This window comes from Pelodiscus sinensis, chromosome 1, assembly GCF_052426305.1.
Source record: "Pelodiscus sinensis isolate ZL-2025 chromosome 1, ASM5242630v1, whole genome shotgun sequence".
In the NCBI taxonomy this organism is placed as follows: Eukaryota; Metazoa; Chordata; order Testudines; family Trionychidae; genus Pelodiscus; species Pelodiscus sinensis.
Genome location: NC_143052.1, coordinates 247122164 through 247131911, shown reverse-complemented (window position 1 = coordinate 247131911; position 9748 = coordinate 247122164).

Here is a 9748-nt window from a genome sequence, read left to right as displayed (position 1 = left end):
CAGGAATTGCTATAGTTGCCTCTTGGAGCACCCAGTCTCTGGAACCCACAAGAAGAGAGGCAATTTCTGATTTAGTCCTAAAGCACAGGATCTGGTCCAAGAGGTGAATACAGCTTGACCACTTGATAATAGCGATCATTATATAACTAAATTTAACATCCATGGGGCAGGGAAAAAATACAGCAGACTAACACCATGGTGTTCAATTTCAGAAAGAGGACTACACAAAAATGAGGAATTTAGTTAAACAGAACTTAAAAGGTACAGTGCTAAAAGTGAAATTCCTGCAAGATGCACAGAAACATTTTAGAGACAACATAATAGACAACTTAAATGTATACCACACATTTTAAAAAAGAGCACCCGAAAAGTGACAAATTGTCAAAATAAACAGTAATAAGTCATCAGGACCAGACTGTATTCACTTAAGTGTTCTGAAGGAATTCAGATGTGAAATTGCAGAACCACTAACTATAGTTTGTAACCAATCATTTAAATCAGCTTCAGTACCAAATAATTGGAAGATAGCTAATGTGGTGACACATTTTAGGTGATCCAATTACAGGCTAGTAAGCCTAAATTAACTACCTGGCAAACTGATTGAAATGATGGTAAAGAACAATATTATCAGTCATATAGATGAACATAATATGTTGTGGAAGAGTCAACATGGCTTTTGGTAAAGGGAAGTCATGTCTCATCAATCTGCAAGAATTATTTAAGGGAGTCAACAACCATGCAGATATAGATACTTAGATTCTAGGAAAGCCTTTCAAAGTCCCTCACCAAAGGCTCTTAAGTAAAGTAAGCTGGCATTGGATAAGAGGGAATGTCCTCTCATGGATTGCTAATTGGTCAAAAGATAGGAAACAGAGTAGGAATAAATGGTTAGTTTTCAGAATGAAGAGAGGTAATTAGTGGTGTCTCAGAGAGGCCTGTACTAGGACCAATCCTACTGAATGTATTCATAAATGATCAGGGAAAAAAGGGTTAAACAACAACGTGGGAAAATTTGAAGATGAAAGAAAATAACTTAAGATATTTAAGTCCCAAGCAAACTGTGAAGAGCTACAAAAGGATAGCTGGGCAAGAAAATGGAAAATGTAATTTAATGTTGATAATGTTAATAAATACAAAATAATGCACATCAGAAAAAATAACCCCAACTGTACATTAGCTGTTAACACTCAAGAAAGAAATCTTGGTGACATTTTGGATAGTTTTCTGAAAACACACACTCAAACTTCAGCGGCAGTCAAAAAAGAGAACAAAATCTTGGTAATCATTAAGAAATATATAGATAAGAAGACAGAAAATATCACATTTCCTCTGTATAAAATGGCTTGCAAACAGGTGCTGTTAACAGGGAGTTTGGAGAGGGAGTTCTCCAGATAAAGAAGGAAGCTAATACAGGATCCTTGAGGGAAGTGGTCTTCTGTAGTGTGTGTTTGTGTTTGGGGTTTTCTTGCTGTGTGGTGAACTTGTGTTTAGCTGTTTTATTTGTTTTCTTTTTGTTTTTTTCTCTTGCCCCTTTTTCTCCCCCTCCCTCTTCACAAAGTGTGTGCTGTGGCTGGCAGGAGAAAACTGTGAGCTTCTAATCAGGCTTTGAAATCTAGAAGACTCTGCTCATTGGTTGAGCCTTAATCAGGGGGAGGGGCTATCAGGCAGTCTAGGGCTTTATAAAGAAGTGAGTCAGTGACCAGTTAGCCTGTGAACTGGGGCTGTTAACAGGCAGTTTGGAGAGGGAGTTGGGAAGGGGGTAAGATACACTCACCATTCCTTAACATTTTTTCACTACACTCCTTCCCTCCAAGGAGACATTTAATAAAAACTGAGGAATCTCTCAGGAGGAAACCAGGTAAGAATAGTGATAGGACTGCTGTTGTTACCTGCACATCATGTGCCATGTTTGTCTTCCTCCCAGAAGAAAGAAGGAATTTCATCTGCACTAAGTGCAAGCTGGTCACCATTTTGGAAGAAAAAAATGAGAGAACTGAAGACCCCCAAGTATCGACCCTATGTTCTATCAGAGAGGATGAAGATTTCCTCGATAGAAGGCAGCATTTAATCCTGCAAGCACAACAGGCTGAAGTGCCAGTCAAGGCAGTACAGGACAAGGAAGTAAACTGGCAGCATGTAACCTCTAGAAGGAGAAGGTGGCCAACTCAGGTATCACCCATTCCTCTAGAGGTAAGTAACTGCTTTCAGGCTTTCTCCATAGGCACTGTGGTTGAGAATGCTTTGGCAGGGACCTCTCAGGGAAGAAATCAGAAGGGAATACCATCTACTGGAAGGCATGGGATGAGTAGTCCTATGGATGGGAATTTCACGACCACCACCCCCATCTGCCATCCAGACCTGCAATCTCGAGAAGTGTGCTGCTTACCAGGAGCTCGCATTCAGGATATGACCGAGAATCTTCTGAAAGTAATTAAACCTTTGGATCACTACTCCTTCCTGCTTCTTTATGTAGGAACTAATAATACGGTCAAGAATGACCTTGAGCAGGTCACAGCAGATTATGCAGTGCTGGGAAGAAGGATCAAGGAATTTGAAGCACAAATGGTATTCTCGTCCATCTTTCTAGTTGAAGGAAAAGGTCCAGGTAGGGATCATCGAATTGAGGAAGTAAATGTGTGGTTGTGCAGGTGGTGTCGCAGAGAGGGCTTTGGTTTCTTCAACCATGGGACTCTGTTCCGGGAACAAGGATTGTTAAGAAGAGATGGGATCCACCTAACCAAGAGAGGAAAGAGCATCTCCGCAAGCAGGCTTGCAAGTCTAGTGAGGAGGGCTTTAAACTAGGTTTGTTGGGGGATGGTGACCAAAGCCCTGAAGTAAGTGAGGAAGTCGGACACCGGGAAGAATCCCAAGAAGCAATGAGCAATAAAGGAGGACCCCTAATTCGGATGGAGAAGGCAGGGCGATCAATTAGTTATCTAAGCTGTTTATACACCAATGCAAGAATCCTGGAAAACAAACAGGAAGAATTATAAGCTCTGGCCTAGTTAAAGAACTATGATTTGATTGGAATAACAGACTTGCAGGGAAGACTCGCATGACTGGAGCACTGTCATGGAAGGGTATAAACTGTTCAGGAAGAACAGGTGGGGGAGAAAAAGAGGGGGAGTTGCATTGTATGTAAGAGAGCAGTATGATTGCTCAGAGCTCTAGTACTTAGAGAAAGAAAAAACTGGGTTAAATTTAGAGGTGGAAGCAACTGGATTGATGTTATGGTTTGTGTTTGCTATAGACCGCCAGATCAGGTGGATGAGGTAGACGAAGCTTTCTTTGGACAACCAAGAGAAGCTTCCAGATTGCAAGCCTTGGTTCTCATGGGCGACTTTAATCACTCTGACATCTGTTGGGAGACCAATAAAGCAGTACACAGACAATCCAGGAAGTTTTTTGAGAATGTTGGGGATAACTTCTTGGTAGAAGTGCTGAAAGAACCGACCAGAGGACATGCGCAGCTTGACCTGCTGCTCACAAACAGGGAAGAACTAGTGGGGGAAGTAGAGGTGGGTAACAACCTGGGAAGCAGTGACCATGAGATGGTACATTTCAGGATCCTGACCATAAGAAGAAAGGATAGTAGCAAAATACACAGCCTGGACTTCAGAAGAGCAGACTTTGACTCCCTCAGAGAACTGATGGTCAGGATTCCGTGGGATGCTTACATGAAGGGGAAAGAAGTCCAGGAGAGCTGGCAGCATTTTAAAGAAGCCTTATTAAAGGCACAGGAAAAAAATCATCCCAATGCGCAGAAAGAAAAGCAAATATGGTAGGCGACCAGATTGGCTTACCAGGGACATCAATGGTGAGTTTAAACACAAAAAGGAAGCTTACAAGAAGTGGAAACTTGGACAGATAACTAGGGAGGAATATAAATAAATTGCTCGAGAACGCAGGGGCGTTATTAAGAAGGCGAAAGCGCCATTGCAATTGGCAAGGGATGTGAAGGTCAACAAGAAAGGTTTCTACGGGCATGTTAGAAATAAGAGGGTGATCAGAGAGGGTGTGGGGATGAGGGAGGTAACCTAGTGACAGATGATGTGGAAAAAACTGAAGTACTCAATGCTTTCTTTGCCTCTGTCTTCACGGACAAGGTCAGCTCCCAGACAAATGCACTAGATAACGCAGTATGGGAAGGAGGTGGAGAGCCTTTGGTGGGGAAAGAACAAGTTAAGAACTATTTAGAAAAGCTAAACATACACAAATCCATGGGTTCGGATTTAATGCATCTGAGAGTACTGAGGGAGTTGGCAAATGTCATTGTGGAGCCTTTGGCCATTATCTTTGAAAACTCACGGAGATTGGGAGAGATCCTGGATGACTGGAAAAAGGCAAATGTAGTGCCCATCTTTTAAAAAGGGAAGAAGGACAATCCAGGGAACTATAGACCAATGAGAATTACCTCAATCCCCGGAAAAATCATGGAGGGGATCCTCAAAGAATCTATTTTGAAGCACTTGGAAGAGGGGAAAGTGATCAGGAATAGTCAATTAGATTTTTCAAAACCACTATCTTGTCCTTTCTCAATCTTCTTCTTTCCAAACTAAACAAGCCCAATTCTTTCAGTCTTCCCTCATAGCTCATGCTCTCCAGACCTTTAATCATTCTTGTTGCTCTTCTCTGGACCTTCTCCAATTTCTCCACATCCTTCTTGAAATGCTGTGCCCAGAATAGGACACAATACTCCAACTGAGGCCTAATCAGTGCAGAGTAGCGCGGAATAATGACTTCTCATGTCTTGCTCACAACATTCCCAAAATCGTGTTTGCTTTTTTTGCAACAGTGTTACACTATTGACTCCTAGTTAGCATGTGTCCACTATGACCCCTAAATTCCTTTCTGCAGTACTCCTTCCTAGACAGTCACTTCCCAATCTGTACTAAAGTCTTGGTATACCACATCCACCACTTTTGTCTTATCCACAAGACTTGTTATCCTATCAAATAAAGCTATCAGACAGGTTTGACATGATTTGTTTTCTACAAATCTGTGCTGGCTGTTATCTATCACCTTATTTTCTTCCAGGTATTTGCAGATGAATTTCTTAATTACTTGCTAGATTAACGTTCCTGGCACAGAAGTTAAAATGACTGGTCAGTAGTTTACTGGGTTGTTCTTATTTCCCTTTTAATAGATGGGCCCTATATTCACCCCTTTTCAGTCTTCTGGAATCTCTCCTGTTTTCCATGATTTTTCAAAGATGATAGCTATAGGCTCAGATACCTCTTCTATCAGCACCTAACAGCACTGAACACTGAGAGCTAGGACTGTTGGCTGGAAGCAAACTTTATGGGACCAGGGGAAACTTGGCCACAGCCATGAAAAGTGGACATCAGCTAAATGAAATCATTCCAAATGATGGATGTTTCCGGACCAGAAAATTCTGGACTAGAGAAATTCAACCTGTATTTCTTCACACAATGCACAGTGAAACTGTGGAACCCTTGCCAAAGAATTTTGTGAAGACCCACACTATAAAGGATTCCAAAAAGAACTAGATAAATTCATGCAAGATAGGTCCATCAATGTCTATTTAGCCAAGATGGCAGGGGAGGTGTCCCTAGCCTCTGTTTGTCAGAAGCTGGGCATGAGTGATAGGGGATGGATCACTTGATGGTTATCTGATCTGTTCATCCCCTCTGGGACGCTTGGAATTTCCATTGTTTGAAGACAGAATACTGATCTAGATGGAGTTTTATTGTGACCAGTAGGATGGCTCTCTATCTAGCATCTTGTCTCTAACTGTGACCAGTAGATGATGCATCACAAAAGGTGCAAGAAACCAGCAATGTGAAACAAAGGGATAAACTACCCATACCTAAATTTCTCTGAATACACAGTAGTTCAAAGTTGGCCCTGAAATATCTGTATTCTTTCAAAATTCTTATTTACTAGAACTCTAAATAGAGTAATTACTTTTTTACATGTAATTATACTTCAGAAATAATATTAACTGCTGTTGGTGATTAATTTGTAATATGTTTGTATTTAAAATATTAAGTAACAAAAATTAAAGCAGTCTGGGGCTGCAGCAGGCAGGAAGATCAGCATGTCTTGGAGGTGCTAAAGGGCTGCTGGCTGGGAGACTCTTAAGTAAGTGTCTCCCAGACAGAGGCTTCCTCTGGCATCTCTGTCCCTCACATACCCCAAATACCTCCCCAGGTCACATCCAAGCCCTCTGCACCCCCTTCCCCAGGTCACAACTCCCTCCCATACTCTGTACTCCCTCCTATTCCCCTCTTCCAGGCCAGAATCATCTCCTGCACCAAGCACCCTTCCGGACCCTGCACCCAGATGCCCTGTCCCAGCTCACGACCCGCACTCTTTCACCCAAACACCCTCTTAGACTCTACACTATTTACTGCATCCCAGTCCCTTATCCTGTGTGCCCTTCTGCACCCAACATCTACCTTAGACTCTGTACCCCCTCCACAGAAAAGTGTGACCCTTGACCGCTTACCAAAATCTTTGGCCCCCCCACCAAAAATTAGTACCCACCTCTGTACTAGTGTGAACAGCCAACTTCTGTTGCTATTGGTGGTGCATATCCACACATGCCTCAGTGCACATAATGAAATATATTCTGCACATGGATGGAAAAAATTCGAGGTGACAGTGGTGTGGATTAACGTAGATTTCCCTGCCACTTGATTATACAAGCATTATACTATTATCACCACATTGGTACATTGGTAGTACAAAATCAGAAGATTTTTCTGGACATAACTGTAACATCTCCAAGGTGGCAAAACTCTTGTTTTCCATAAATGAAGAGCAAAATGATCATTCTATTATTATTTTAATGGAAATTGAGGAAAACAGAAGCAATGGAAAAAGTAGAATGAGAGAGATAGCACCAGCATTAGAACAGAGCACTTGGGAGGGTATGTAAGGTCCTGAATTCACTGCCCTCAGGCTTTCAAGGGGTCACCCAATAAGTGTGCTGATGCCTAGGAGAGAGAGAGAGAGCTACCCATTTAAAAATGCACTTAACAGAAAAGTAACAAGTTAACAGAAGTAAAAGCAACCTCCCTGCACATAACACATAAAACCTCTCTGCACACATCATATAACTACACATAACAAACTACTATTTACTGACTGGCAGTTTAACATAATTGAGAGTTTTCTCTTATTAGTAATTGCAGGATTAGGCCCTTTGGGTCTCTTTGAAGTGATGTACAACAGTTAGATTTCCTGATGCTATCATTTGTTCTTTACTTTCACAAACAGACGTGACAATGCCTCTTATTTTCAAATTAATAATCATATCCCACACATTACAAATCATTAGAGCTTAGTAGTTAGCAAGCTGTTCCATTTTGATGACTATACTTGATATTAGATCATTTGGTAGTTGCTAGGGTACAGAGCTGCTAAGTCTCATTCATGCAGAGAGTTTATTCCCTGTGTTAGTTTCCAAGCTACCTGTCTTCCTGAATGAGAAGATTCATAATGGATTTGATGATTTTTATAAAGCTAGGCTCTTGCTCATAGTATTTCCAAACAATCTTTCTCATTTTAATCCTGACCTTGAACTTCTTATGTATGGTGTTCATTGCTGTCTTTCTGTTCCTACGGTTTTCACATTAGATAAATTATCCTCCTATCTTGCATCTGATGAAGTAGGTCTTTGCCCACGAAAGCTTATGCTCCAACACTTCAGTTAGCCTATACGGTACCTCAGGACTCCTTGACGCTTTTGCAGATTCAGACTAACATGGCTAATCCTCTGATACTTGCCTCCTATCTTGTTAAATATAATTTGTTTTTCAATCTTGTTTATCTCTAACAATAAATTAATTAGCAGAATCAATATTTCTTCAACATAGGATACAGTTTATAATTCAGACAGCAATTTGAATAAGAAAAAAAAACCTAATTATTTAACAGTGCAAAAAGAAACATAATAACAGGATTTATTTTGTTCATAATTTGAAGAACTCCAGAATTAAAGAAATATCAGGAACCCACATGAAGCTATGGCTCATATCTTTTAAATGCACCATTTAATCTCATGATCACTTAAATAATCTTCACCCCATCTTTTTTGGAAAAATAATAGACTTGTGATTTTACACCAGCAAATTCCATTATTCACAAAAATACAAAATAGAGTAGATTTGTATACAGTTATTTCAATCATATCATTAGTATAGGGAAACCAACTGATTTTCTATTATTTATATTTATAGCATTATGGCTGTAATTGCTTCTTTATAGACAAACAAATGAAGACAAGATATCCCCTATACACATTTAAATTCTGCTCAAATAATATAGGAACAAAGGAGTTGGGAGACATAGAGGAAATGTTTACACCTTTATATAATACAAGAACTAGGGGCCATCCAATTAAATTACTAGACAGCAGGTTTAAAACAAAAGGAAGTACTTTTACTTAGAACAAACTGTCAAACTGCGAAACTCATCACCAGGGGCTGATGTGCAGGCCAAAATAATAACAGGGTTCAAAAGAAAAATAGATAAGATCATGGAGGAGAGATCTATCAATAGCTATTATTGGCTGGTCAAGCATACAACACCTTGCTCTGAACACTCCTTGTCTCTGTTAATCAGAAGCAGGGAGTGGATGACACAGGATGTATCACTTGATAATTACCTGTTTTGTTCATTCCCTGTAAGATATCTGGTACTGTCCACTGTTAGAAGACAGGATACTGGGCTAGATGGTCCATTGGTCTGAGTCAGAATTGCAGTTCTTTTGTTTATAAGTACATAAAATGTGAATTGCTGTATGGTCAGAATAGATATAGTCTTTACTTCAGAACCCTGTAGTTAGGGGGGCAAGGCCTGAAGCTTGCTTGACCACTTGCTCACAGTACACCCTCCTTTTTGAAAAGCATCGATGTGGGGGTAAGGAAGGCTCACAGCCAGATCCCCGTAGCAGAGGTTTTCTTTCAGGTTACTACAGAGCATCACTTCTCCAGTAATTAGCCTTTTTCATTCCCCCTGCCTGGGGCTGCTGAAGCTCCCTTTTTATTATATCAGCCTTCTCCCCAGAGTGTGCTCAGCTGTGCCTGAAGGATGGGGCTTGCCTGGCCCAGAACTGGTCCCCAAAATGGAGGCACCCAGACTCAGTAGTTACTTTCAGAAATGCCAGCATATACCGGTGGTCAGCAACCTTTGGCATACAGCCCATTTTGTTTATGTTGACTATCTGCAGGCACAACCCTCTGTTGGTCACTGTGGCTGTGGTCCACCATTCTTGGCCAATGGGAGCTGTGGGAAGCAGCAGCCAGAATGTCCATGCAGCCAGTGCCACTTCCCAGAGCTCCCATTGGCTGGGGATGGCGAACTTCAGCCACTAGGAGCTGAAAGGGGCTGTGCCTTGGCAAATAACCCTTGGCATATCCCTATTTATAATAAACACACACACAGAGTGCCTGGCAACACCATATGTAATGGTTATGTCTTAAAATGGACTTACAATGAGGAAGAATTCATGATTCTCACTACAAGTAAGTGATCTCACTGAGTGAAATTTCACTGTCAGTTTTTATGAACATTGATATCCTTTTCTGTGAAGCTTTCTGTTTGTTTTCTCTGTATGAAATTTCAATAGCAAGTCACTGAAATTTGGCTGACTGAAATTTGTCCTTGGCAGTTTGACCTTTTATTGCTGATACATATCTTTTAGAAACGATCGTCTAGCTACAAAGAATCAGCTAGATGGATTTTAGCTAAATTTTCACCATTATTCTTTGTAGCTAAA